Below are 14,137 nucleotides of genomic sequence, written 5' to 3'. Positions count from 1 at the left end.
ATGGCTCCGCAGAATGCATAGAGTACTCGTCCATGAATGGTTACTGGCACTTCAGATCTAAAAAATGTCGCCTTACTTTCTTGATCAGAATATCACTATTAAAATATTTCATAGTGAGATGCCTATACCGTATTTCAAGAAGTGCCCTCTCATTTGACTATTATTCTTAAAATGTTTCAAAGAAATGTCTATCTCAGTTCATCCTGACCACTATAGAAAGAAAACTAAGTGGCCCAGAGCAAATGCCGTAACAATTACATAAAATTAATAAAATATAGCAGGTGTTCATCCTGTGGTCGAATGGATTTCACATTGAAATCGAACATTTCGTCACCATCTGTGGAGGACATTTTCGAGGCGGATAGTAGCTTCTTTAAGTGACCGATTCAAACCCTGACTCGCTACTGACTAAATTCCGTTTACGTGGGATGTTTCAATTGGCTCTGAGCACTATGGGATTTAACATCTGAGGTCATCAGTGCTCTAGAACTTAGAACTACTTAAACCTAACTAACCTAAGGACATCACAGACATCCATGCCCGAGGCAAGATTCGAACCTGCGATCGTAGCGGTCGCGTGGTTCCAGACTGAAGCGCCTAGAACCACTCGGCCACAACGGCCGGCGTTTACGTGGGTTCCTGTACAATGGCGTGACGTCACATAATTTCAGTATCCGGGCACAACTGGTCGTTGTCGATTGCCATCGTCCTCTGTTGCTATCACCCCATGGCGCAAGGCTTGTACACATCGAGGGCTGCTGTGGCCGAGCGGTTCTAGGCGCTTCAGTCCGGAACCACACGGTTGAATCCTGCCTCGGGCATGGATGTATGTGATGTCCTTAGGTTAGTTAGTTCTAAGTGTAAAGGACTGATGATCTCAGATGTTAAGTCCCACAGTGCTTAGAGCCATTTCACACGCATCTCCGCAGATGGGGACGAAACGTTAGGTTTTAATGTGAACCCCATCAAACCTGGTCATAATAGCCTGGAATATTTTAATGTTCAGCAGGGTGTGCGTTCTAAATTTCTGCATCCACACACCAACAAAATGGGAAAAATTCAGCCTATAATACAAATGAACCTAAAAGCTTGTGCTTTAGGAGCTAAGAACACGTTAACTCTTGCTGCCGCTAGTTTGTGGGTTTGTACTGATATTGTAGATTATAGTTAACCATAACTTAATCAATGAATTAACTGTTACTACATCTTGTTTTTATTATTTCATATGTACTTTGTCAGTTAAATACCAGTTTATTCTTACTGCCATTTTTATATTATTTTATTATTGCTGCTATGCAACATTAGCGCCTTTGATGGTACATTCTGTTTTCATTCCCTTTATATCATAACGTTTGCAAAATACTAACACGAATTAATTACAAAAAACGGAAAAACTGCTAGAAGCCGACCTTGGGGAAGATAAGTCTGGATACCGGAGATACGTAGGTAGATGCGGGGCAATACTGACCTTACAGCTTAACTTAGAAGACTGGTTAAGGAAAGGCAAACGTACGTTTCTATCGTTTGTAGACTTAGAGAAAGCATTTGACACTGTTGAATGGAAAACACTCTTTGAAGTTCTGAAGGTAGCACGGGTAAAATATAGGGAGCGAAATGCTATTCACAACTTATACAAAAACTAGACGGCAGTTAGAAGAGTCGAGGGGCATGAAAGGGAAGCAATGGTTGAGAAGGTAGTGAGACAGGGTTGTAGCCTGTCCCGGATGTTATTCAATCTGTAGATGGGGCAAACAGTAAAAGGAACCGAAGAAAAATTTGTAGAAGGGATTGAAGTTCAGGGAGTAGAAATAAAAACTTTGAGGTTTTATTATGACAATGTGGTTCTATCAGAGATGGCGAAGGTCTTGGAAAAGCAGTTGAACGTAATAGATAGTGTCTTGAATGGAGGATATAAGATGAACGTCAAAAAAAGCAAAACAAGGTTCATGGAATGTAGTCGAATTAAAGGAATTGAAGGAATTCGGTTAGGAAATGACATACTTATTACGGAGACAATATCCTTTCTTCCAGACGTTCTAGTCTTGCAAGGTTCGCAGGAGAGCTCCTGTGAAGTTTGGAAGGTAGGACACGAGGTACTGGAGGCAGAAAATTTCTGACGACGGGTCGTGATTCGTGATTTGGTAGCTCAGGTGGTAGGGCACTTGCTTGTGCAAGGAAAAGGTCCCGGGATCGAGCCTCGGTCTGGCACAGTCTTAATCTGCCAGGAAGGTTCGTATCAGCGCATACTCCGCTGCAGAGTGAAATTTTCACTCCCGTATCGTTGTTTGCTGTAAAAGATATAGCAGCCCTCGAAGTTTTTTTGTGTTATGTCAAAACTGTCATGTTTGCCCCACTCGTTGATTGTACACGTCAAGACGGTATTCGAGTTCCGGCCATGTATGGCTCAGCATTGCAACTTCGCAGACTTGTGCATGAAGGGTATAAATGTCAGTCGCTGGTGTAATCCATGATGTAAGCCCAGAAAAAGAAGAATGATGGCATCACTTTGCTAGAGCACGGTGGACCATGCAGTGGGACCATCACGACACATCGACCCCTGAAAAATGTGTCATTCAGCACATCCCATACGAGAAACTGACATCTGAGGACTGCAATAAAATGAAGTTTGCATTGTCAGCACATGCTTGAAACACAGAGGGACGTCCACTGCGACAGTGACTTTCCCTTTAAAGATTTTGAACCATCTCATTATGCTTGTTTTTGCTGGAGGTGCCCTCATATGCTGGCTCCGGTAATTCCAAAGTACAGTTATCACAGTTTTGGATTCTACATTCCGGTTGACACAATGTGCCAGCTCATGGTCTGTCGCCTATTTAATACTCTCCAAGTCATATCTGCAATAGTGGACAGAGGAGAAAGCTCTGAGAGCTGTTTAACGTTTTATAGTAAACCATGAAACTCTATCTTTAATGGTTTTCAAGTTAACATTTTTTAAATGATAGTGAGGGCTTATGGGCACCCAGAGTATTAGACCAAAGATCGATTACATATGTGAAAGGCAATGGTGGACCTAAGATCGAGCCTTGTGGAACTCCATAAGTGATTTCTCTTCAGTCAGTGGAATCTTCATTCCTTGCATTGACTAAATTATTAAAAACAACTTTGTGCATTCTTTTGGTTACATATGACTATTTCCACAGGTGGATATATAGGGAATAGGTAAAATAATGTGAATAGTGGTTGTAATGGGATGGTTGTGTTTGCAGTCGACAATGCAGGTGAGGCAAGTGTCCCGCTGTGTGTTCAGTACTGACTAGGTATCAGAGCATGTTGTCTACAAGTAGTGCACACTTCGTATTTGCATTCAGAGGCCGAGGTCGACGTGCAAAGAAAGACCTAACTGAGTTCCAAAGAGGGCAGATTGTGGGGGCCCGATTACCTGGAGCATCAGTAAACAAGACAGCCAACTTATTGAATGTTTCAAGAGCAACTGTTTCAACAGGCACGACATCCTAGACAAAACATGGAAGGACATCATTGTGTAAACGTAATAGTGGGCGCAAATCAAAAGTAAATGACAGAGATCGTCCTACGCTAACACAAGTTGTGTAGAAATAACACAAAACTGTGGCGACTAAACTGACTGCAGAGTTCAGTAGCTATCTTTGAGACCCAGTATCTATCGACGCTGTCCACCGAGAATTTCATAAAGCGAATGTTCACAGACGATCTGCTATACCGAAACCATTAGTGAAGACAAACAACGCAAAGAAGAGTAAAACTTGGTGTCATGAACATAAATCCTGGACGACTGATCAATGGAAACACATCATATGGTCCGACAAGTCAACATCGGGCCGGGTTTACGTCTGGAGAACGCAAAAAGAAGCTAACAGTCCTGATTGCTTGATTCCAACGGTTATATGTGGAGGTGGAAGTGTTACAGTTTGGGCAGCAATATCATGGTATTCTCCTTGTCCCATCATTACTCTCAAAGGCCGTGTTACAGCCAACGATTATGTGAACATTTTAGGTGATCAGGTGCATCCCACTATTCAAACTTTGTTCCCCAACTATGATGCCATATTTAGTGACGATAATGTATCCATTCACACAGCCATGACAGTACAGCCGTGGTATGTGAAGCATGTACCTTAACTGCCTGGCTAGCACAGTCCCCAGACTTGAAAGTTATCGAACCCATGTGGGCGGCATTGGGGTGCAGACTCCAGAGCAGATTTCCGCCTCCTCGTCACTCCAGGAGTTAAAAGAGGTTCTAATCGAAGACTGGCATAACATTCCCCTGGAGACTATACAATTATTATATACCAGTATTCCAAGAAGAATCACAGCTGTGTTACGGGGTAATAAGGACCCAATCCTTCATTAATAAACTTTTTCCAGTTGAGTACAGGTGTACATATTATTTTGCCTGTCCCCTGCACATTCAGTTGTCTATAAGAGTATTGTCGCCTAGCCTTCCTCAACTGCGGGAGAGAGCAGCTGGGATGCACCAGTTGCAGTGGGCCCGGCGCTGCTGCGGACAAAGCAGTGGCAGCCGCAGGCGGGGGGCGGGACGGCACACAATAGGCCCCACTGCGGCCGAGACTTGTAAATGGCTGATGAGGCCTGCACGGCCGGCGGCGAGAGCTTTTTCATTAGAGCGCGCCGCACAAAACCCGCCGCCGGATTAGCCGCGCTCGCCTCGCGGACGACTTGTTTTTCTCGTGCGCCACCTCATTGCCGCCTTTGTGCGGCGCCTCGCGCAGCGGTCGATGCAGACGTCACTCACCGTGTTGTGCCGCATCCCCCGCACGGAACCGCAAGCGCGTGCGCGACACTTGCTGGCGAGCAGGCCATCCCAGTTGTGACCAGCTGCCGTCACCTAGACTAGAAGAAACATGCCGAGCCCCTGCCTGCAGCCCTAATCTGTACCGCTCGGTCGCTCTGCCGATCGGTGCGGCAGGTGAGCGCACCGAGCAGTAGAGTTGCCGCAACCGAGCCTCCGTGAAATTCCGTAAGCCATTCGGTAGCGAGTCGGTACGGGTCCCAGGGAATAGAGGTGGCCTTGAGCCCTGTTGCTCTCTCTCCTACAGCCACAGAATCCAATATGAGTGAACATATCTACTGGTATGCTCATTGGACCACTGTGCACCCAGCATGGTGCATCACTGTGAACACAGCGCCCCACACCCCAAGTGGCCAATAATCGCTCTGAGCAGTATGGGCCTTAACATCTGAAGTCATCAGTGACCTAGAACTTAGAACTAATTAAACCTAACTAACCTAAGGACATCACACACATCCATGCCCGAGGCTAGATTCGAGCCTGCGACTGTAGTGCTTGCGTGGTTCCAGACTGAAGCGCCTAGAACCAATCGGCCACACTGGGTGGCCCCCAAGTGGCCAGCTCAGACATCTCCAGACAAGCTATTCTCATCATTGTTGAGGAAAAGTGTGTTTGCAAAAATGGTTCAAACGGCTCTCAGCACTAGTTAAAACTTAGCGCGATCCGCCAGGCACCTCTTGCAGCGGCCACGTCCCGTTCAAGATCACCCGCCTTACGTAGGTGCAGCGGCTAAAAGAACACAGCCATGCAAAAACACCCATCCACCTCCCCAGGGGTCGGAATCCCTACAACCCATCGATACATTATGATCAATAAACAATTAAATAATAGATCTAGAAGATATGACTTTAAAATAAAACTAGAATTAAAATTTAAAAAAAAAAAACGAGATAGATAAGGATGCTTCACAACTTTAAACAAAACAGTCCCCTAGACATAGAACTACTTAAACCTAACTAACCTAAGGACATCACACACATTCACGCCCGAGGCAGGATTCGAACTTGCAACTGTAGCAGCAGTGCATTTCCAGACTGAAGCACCTAGAACCACTCGCCCATAGCAGCCGGCAGTGTGTTTACAGTGAATAGTGTTGCTCATATAAGATATCAGTGGAAACGGTGGAAGAAAACGAGATGTTAGTACTTATACATCCCAGTGACATTAAAATGGCTTCACATATTTCCACAGTGTGTTTGTTGCTTATGTATGCAATATGTGAAGCAAACCAAGTATGAATTAAAACACTATATTATTGGCCAGTTTCGACCTGTATATCTTGCCTCCCTCAGAATAACTTCCTGTGTTAAAGACTTGATTATTAATAAGGATTTTTCAAGTAATTTAGTCATTTCAGGAACTGATAAATAAATATACCTTCAAGTGCGAAGGGATGGCTCTCATATGCGATCGCAGTTCCCCATTCAGATTACAGGCCACCTATCCGCTCCGTCAGTACCTAACCACGAAGTTGCTCTCGGGCATTTCAAAAGGGTTCATCCCATCCCTGAAATGCTCCAAACGCCTTCAGCCCGAAAAAGCGGATCACTTGTTAATATCCCCTCAACTTATTAACTTTTATAGACTTTGATGTTTTGAGTGAATGAAGAGTTTGTTAACAAGTTTCTAAAGTTTTCTTGTATTTTTGTGTCAAAATTTTATGGATATGTGGCACCTGATGGTCGAAATAAGCTGTGTCCTGTCAAGTCAGTGAGTTTGTTACGCCCAGCCGACTGCTGAATCGCGCCGTGCGGCAAATATAACTGCTACGATGAACCTGGCCACTACGAACGTTTGCCGGCGACTGCTAAGAAGAACTACTTATTGTTAAAGAGAGAATTAGCGTGATATTTTAGTTCTCAGAAAATAGTTCTTGGCTTGTCCTTTGAGAATTGGAGTTCAGTGTCCAATTAATTTTCGAGTAGTGAGCCTCGAAAGAGATTATCTCAAGAGTGTGATGAAGTCGGTTCATACGTACGATACGGGAATTAGTCTGCAACGGGGATAGAACTCAAGTGTGTTCAAAGCAGATCTAAGGTGTTTAGAAAGATGTTTTGAAAATATTATCGGCTTGTTTGGAAAGTCAATATTTCGCCGATTTTGGTTAAATGTAGAGTCGCCAGGTATAGGAAAAGCTCCGATTTGTTGAAGTGTGAGATTCAAATGGCTCTAAGCGCTATGGGACTTAACATCTAAGGTCATCAGTCGCCTAGAACTTAGAACTACTTAAACCTAACTAACCTAGGGACATCACACACATCTATGCCCGAGGCAGGATTCGAACCTGCGACCGTAGCAGCAGCACGGTTCCGGATTGAAGCGCCTAGAACCACTCGGCCACAGCAGCCGGCGAAGTGTGAGGTTACTTTCCCCTATTTGTGATTAATGGTGCGCTGCGCTGCGTAATAGTCAAGCATTTGTAGGTGAACTGTATTTCAATATTTTTCGGAGATTCTTCGTTGGCTGGTGTATGTGGAGAGACGTGTTCACGCGAAGTCTTTTAGTTGTTTTGTGGTTGAAAATAAGGACACGCACTGAGGGACAGTAGCGTCGCGTTACATTATTGTGGTTCTATAGGTGTACGCAAGCACTGAGGAGTAGTGACTTATTGTTAGCGATATTTAGTTAGGATTTATTGTATGTCTTTGGTGTGAGCGTCGTAATACAGTAGATTCCGGAAATTTCGTTGGATGTACTGAATGTGTAGTCTCAATTGGAAAGATCGTTCGTCCTACGTAATAGTTACTTATTGAGAAACAATCGGAGGTTTATTGAGAGTTTGGTAGCTTTTCCCCGTGCCCCTTAACGACAGATCAAAAACCATTTATTAGAGAATAAATTTATTCTCCCTAAAAGAGATCGTCGAGTGTTGTGTTTTAAGTTTCAAATATTAGTAGGTCGTGGATGTCAACGCCTGAAGTATTTGAGCGTTGTTTAATTATTTAAAGTTCAAATAGTTGAAAAGTGACAGTGGTACTAAGGTTTTTGTTTTATTTATTTTTTATTACATTTCCGTTTAGTAGGGTTTCGAATAGAGAACCAGCACTCCTAAAGTAAAACACTGACTTGTACCTGTAAAAGAGTTAATCGCAGGAAGAAAAGAATTAACTGTTTTAAATTGAAAAAGTCAGTACCCGACTTGTCTTTATCCCTAAATTATTACAGAAGAATATTCAGAAGTTTATTTCAAAGCAGACTAATATCTCGAATATATGTTTTCGTATCAAAGAAAATCAAAAGGCCAATAAAGTAAAATACTTACATATCGTTAAAAGCAAAGTTCAAAAAAATTAAAACCCTAATGTGAAGGAACAGTATTTTTCATCTTATAACTCGCAGCGAAAGGAAGGTAATTAGTATTTATTCTGGCAGCGAAAGCGAATTTACGTTTTATTGAAAAGAGATTAATTATAAATGAAAAGTTATTCCATTTAATTCTGAAAGGTTGAAACGAAATAGTTTACTACGATAAATTTCAATACACCCAAGGATATTGTAATACCAAGGCGCTGCTTATAGAGTTTATCATTGACTGACAACGAAAGATAAACAATATTAAGTTATATCTTTGCCTCTGAACGTATTCTCCAATTTATGTAAAAATTTATGACATTCGCACTAATTACTTGTATATGCGATTATTCGTTGAACCTTAAAAAGAGCAGCAATTACAAGAAACAACGAATCTGTATGACGTACCGATCACTTATACAGGGTGGTCCATTGATCGTGACCGGGCCAAATATCTCACGAAATAAGCGTCAAACTGATGACTTTATTCACCTCCACGGTGCAGTTCTACGTTACTCTAACTACATGCTTACAAACATTATTTTACTTAAATTCTCGTTACACAGCATCAGGATAATGCTACAAAATCTCTCGTTCTGGCGATAATGGTTAGTGTAGATGTGGAGAAGTATTTGTTTAGGTCTTATTACTGTAAATTATTCAATAAATTGTATAGAACAATTTTTGTATTTGTTTAACAGTAGCAGATACATAATCAGTCACTAGCTGAAATCAAAATGGCTCTGAGCACTATGAGACTTAACATCTATGGTCATCAGTCCCCTAGAACTTAGAACTACTTAAACCTAACTAACCTAAGGACATCACACAACACCCAGCCATCACGAGGCAGAGAAAATCCCTGACCCCGCCGGGAATCGAACCCGGGAACCCGGGCGTGGGAAGCGAGAACGCTACCGCACGACCACGAGATGCGGGCAGTCACTAGCTGAGATGAAGACTAATTTAAGTGTGTATCATAAGCATATAGTGCGTGTCTGTGTTACTTTTAATGATTTTATAAATATTTTTGAATATAAATGTTAATAAATTTGTTCATAATAACTTTACATACATGATAACAATTTTAGGGAACTCCTCTCACTGTCACGAGTTCGTCGTTGTCTTTAGATGTTTCATAGCATTTCTGGAAGTAGTTTTCGTTTTCTCAACGAATATTGTAAGTTTCAGTTTTAACTTGGTCTTTTTCTGGCCATATTGGTTCGCTCCCTTAATCACACGGCGACGCCTTCTCCTATCCCATCTCGGGGTTTTCCAAGTCACTAGACCGCTGCGGCCGACGTAACGTCTCTCCACCTCACACAGCCTGCTGCAGCATCTGGGTAGGCTGCCCGGTGTACACGCTCACTTACCTGGCTGAGGCGCTACAAGGCAACTTGACAACCGCTGTCACTCAACCAATTGCTGTCCGCCCCCGGTAGCTGAGTGGTCAGCGCGACACAATATCAATCCTAAGCGCCCGTGTTCGATTCCCGGCTGGGTCGGAGATTTTCTCCGCTTAGGGACTGGGTGTTGTGTTGTCCTAATCATCCTCATTTCATACTCATCGACGTGCAAGTCGCCGAAATGGGGTCAAATCGAAAGACTTGCACTAGGCGAACGGTGTACCCTACGGGAGGCCCTAGTCACACGACATTTACATTTAACCAGTTACTCTGTTTTTCGAGGACAGGTGCTTAGCGAACTTGCCGCCCGTCATGTAACGTACTGTAGTACTTTTAAACGATTTCTTATGAATAGTAAAGGCGATCCTTGACTGAAAACAGTATTATAATTACCTTTCTTTCACTACAGTTGTAGAATTCCTCTGGGAAATATTCCTCTGGGAAATATTACATCTCTGTGGTGGTCACGATAAATGGAACACGCTGTCTGTGCAAGAGTACTTCGCATTATCAAGCACGTAGAAACTTGAACTGATTGAGGAAACGAGCCACTGCCTGTGAACTTGGATACATACTGAATTACTGCATGGAAATGACAATCTGCACTTGGACCCTTGGCTATTCTGCTTGAATTTTCTTAGTATGTTTTCGGCTCTATTAGACTTTCGCTCTGCGTGGGCACGTACAAACCAGTTTACTTATTGTACTATTACTATGTTGAATAAATCACTGTATTCGTCCATTTCAGAATAAAATCAAAATGTATGTTCAGAGAAACCAAATATGTAATTCCTATTGCGTTCTGTAACTCGAATTGTTTTTTCTTTAGAGTGTGTAGTTCATGCCTTTCTCCTCCCATCCCAAATCTATTTTCGTGTTCTAATTCCCTTTTTCTCTGTTCCATTTCACAGTTCATATCATGATACATGGTGATTCGACATTGCTTGCATATTATTTATCCTAATTTCACGTTAGGAAACAAAAGGAAGTAAATCTATAATGTAAAAGAATTAGTTTTTTAGGTGCTTTCAAAAGTATGAGTGCTAGGTATGTCCCAATTCCACAAATTTTTTTCAGCGCTATAAGAATTTTTTGCGTCAATCTTGATTGAAACTACCTAAAGGATTCGCACAGATGCACCAAAACCCAAGCCGGCGCAGTGGCCGAGCGGTTCTAGGCGCTTCAGTCCGGAACTACGCGACCGCTACAGTCGCAGGTTCGAATCCTGCCTCGGGCATGGATGTGTGTGAAGTCGTTAGGTTGGTTAGGTTTAAGTAGTTCTAAGTTCTAGGGGACTGATGACCTCAGATGTTAAGTCCCATAGTGCTCAGAGCCATTTGAACCATTTGAACCAAACCCCAGGGGTTAGATGCCATCTGCACTGTCACTACTCAGCCTAGTATTCCAGAAAACCATGGACAGAGCAGTAACGTCGTTGTATTTCCATCAGACTGATATCCCCGCCTTATCCTTTAGGGTGCTACGGGTATTACACCTAAACAGTATTTTTATTTTTACCAGAGAATGAGACTTACATATTCACACAAACTATGGTTGTAAATTATGAGTGTACTCCTGAACTATGTTTAGATTTCACCACATACCCTCCCACACACCTTCTGACACCCACACGAGTACATGCTTTCTTACCCTTCCTATAATTGTGTTTAGTACTAACAAGGAGAGGGCCTTGCGATAGATAAACTGGCTTCCTTTTGCTGCTATCAGACATGGTTGTTCTGTTAGTTAAGCTAGGCTTCAATCACTCTAGCCGCTGGAACTTTGTAACTTTTCCTTTTAACCAGTACTAAAGCGTCAGTGGCGTACCAACAAGAATCCTATCAGCTTTCTTGACTAATCTGGTTCTTTACTCCTAATTTTTCGGTACATTTAAACGTCGTTTCATTTTTCTACCCCAGCGCGTTAGTCACCTGAACTCAGACTATCAGCAGCCGTCTCCAAAATGCCGGTTGGTCACGTGAATCGCCCTTATGATCAGGGCCGTAAACTGCACAAAAAAAGAAGGGGCGGTTGATCGTCCAGAACACTCCCATTTTCTTACGACGTCAGAACACTTCACGCCTGCTACTACTAACCTTCAACGGTAACTTCTCGTGTACGAAATAACTACATCTCACTCTCAGAAATAACGTCCAGTACAACTGGTAGTATAGCAACGCCGGAATTCCAATACAGATTCCACAGAAAAAGGCAAGCCCAAAATTAGAAATCAAAACTACAAACAGCTTCCACTGGCTATTACACTGCCATTAATACCTACAAAAGGCTTTTTTCACAGTTTTAAAAATGGCCATCTCTCAGAAATTGTGTATAAGTTTCAGCATAGGAATCACACCGCAAAACCGGCTGTAAATAACTGTCCAGTACAGTGACCTAGGTTTCGAGGTGTCGAAACCTTGATCAGTCTACCAAACAGTTATTTGCAACCGGTTGGCTGTGTGGTCCCTATGCTGAAGCTTAGAAAAAGACTTATGAGGGTAATAATGGCTCCAACAACAATCTGTGTCAGAAACGGAATCATCGAAGTGAACAAACCTGATTCCAGTTACAGGTAAACGTAATGTCGGCTTGACAGTGCAGTTCTCGATGTAGCAATGTCAAGCTGTATCCTACCTGTCCCTGTCTGGTGCCCAAAGCAAAATTCCACAGGAAAGTATTCAAGTTCAGGGTTAGGAATATTGATGGCTTCACTGAAATAAAAGTTAGTAGAACAAGAAACAAATTCAGAGATCAGTATTCGCCATTAACTGATAAAACTATTCTGAACCAATGCATTATACTGTTGTCGGCCACTGGTATGTGGCCCAGCGATTCTCTGAAGTTACCGCCATTTCCCCACAAATGGATGATTTTCTTTGGTCATCAGTCTTCTGCAGCCCGCCACGAATTCCTCTCCTGTGCCACCCTCTTCATCTCAGAGTAGCACTTGCAATCTACGTCCTCAACTATTTGCTAGATGTATTGAAATCTCTGTCAAAAAAATATATGTTGGAATAAATTACTGACACATTTGTGGATGGCATTCTTCTCTGTACAGCCTGTACACCGCGAGCCAATGTCTGTCGCTTTTTTTTATTGAAGTCTCCCAACATGATGGCTGACGTTTCGCTAATCATGGTGTGCTGGATCACGTTTCAGGAGGCCTAGATGAATCTTCCCAGCCATATGAAGTGTCAATCGCGGTCCCAGATCACTCACCTTGTAAGTGCAGCTGCCACTGTCAACAGTCCACCTGCGTCTTGCCAGCAGTTCTGTCATTAGCGTGGCGTCCTCGAAACCTTTCCCCATCAAGAAACTCTGACATTGGTTAGCTTTTACGGTCTCCTCTTTATTTAATACTGAAATTTCGTCTTCGTTCAGAAAATAGTTTACATTTCCCATTTACAGTTTCAGATTAGTCTCTACCTTTCGCCTCTCTGCCAGTATGAATAACATTATATACACTCCTTGGCTACTTTAGAAACATGCTACTCGCTTTCTCACCATCGATAACAGATATCTTGCTTCTTGCTGGGGCCGCTCGCCTTCCCTGACTTGCTTTGTGATGCGACAGCAACTTAAGAATCCCTTTTGGACCCTTTACGTCTTATTGGACAACATCACCAAAATTTTAAAAATGAAATTTTAGCCACGAGGCATAACCAGTACAGCTTCAAACAAGGCCAACCGATTTGGCTCATATTTGTCAGGTCGAGTATGTACCACCTAAACTGAAACGCTTTAACTGCAAGATAGTTTGGCTCACGACCCTCCTGTTTTTGAGAAACCCTCCGCAGCTCGTGGTCTCGCGGTAGCGTTCTCGCTTCCCGAGCACGGGGTCCCGGGTTCAATTCCCGGCGGGGTAACGGATTTTCACCTGCATCGAGGTGACTGGGTGTTGTTGTGTCGTCTTCATCATCATCGTTCATCCCCATTACGGTCGGGGAAAGGCAATGGCAAACCACCTCCACTAGGACCTTGCCTAGTACGGCGGTGTGGGTCCCCGTATCGTTCCCCTACGGTCTGTCACTGAGTATCGGACTTCATCATCATCTGTTCAAGTTAATGGCGCGTCATCGACGCAAAACTGACTAAATCGGTAGTTATTTAAAAATGCACTATTTTTCATCGCCAGATATTCTTCTCCTTCCTTGATCGCACCTAGTATAGGGTCCAATGTACCCAAGACTTTGGAGATTTCTTTGTTTTAACTTTGTGGCTGGATGCCCATCCTGGCGCCGTGGTCGTTAAGCTAACTTGAGGGAGGGGAGTCTTGTACACTATGGGTCAGTGAATCTTGTAAACTTCGCTCCGTGTGTGAGCATATTTTAACCGTTTACGAATTTGGGAACTAGCACAGCGCATGCACAGGCAAGAGCGGGAAACAGCCGAGAAACCACTCCAGGTTAGCCAGTGCTCCAGCCACAGTCGTTAATCCGCGGTGCGGTTTCGGGTCTGGTTTATCTTTCTGTTTTGCAAGCTAGTGCGCTACTTGTTACGCTATTCAAGTAGGTTTTCATAATAATATATGAGTTCTGAAAACGCGTATTCCCTCAGAGACTGACAAAAGCAATTCTACGAATACCGTTTATGCACTGTGGTGTTTCCTGATATTACCTCGCGTTGTTGT

The sequence above is a fragment of the Schistocerca serialis genome, chromosome 6 (genome assembly GCF_023864345.2).
Source record: "Schistocerca serialis cubense isolate TAMUIC-IGC-003099 chromosome 6, iqSchSeri2.2, whole genome shotgun sequence".
In the NCBI taxonomy this organism is placed as follows: domain Eukaryota; kingdom Metazoa; phylum Arthropoda; class Insecta; order Orthoptera; family Acrididae; genus Schistocerca; species Schistocerca serialis.
Note: the sequence above shows the minus strand (reverse complement) of the source record.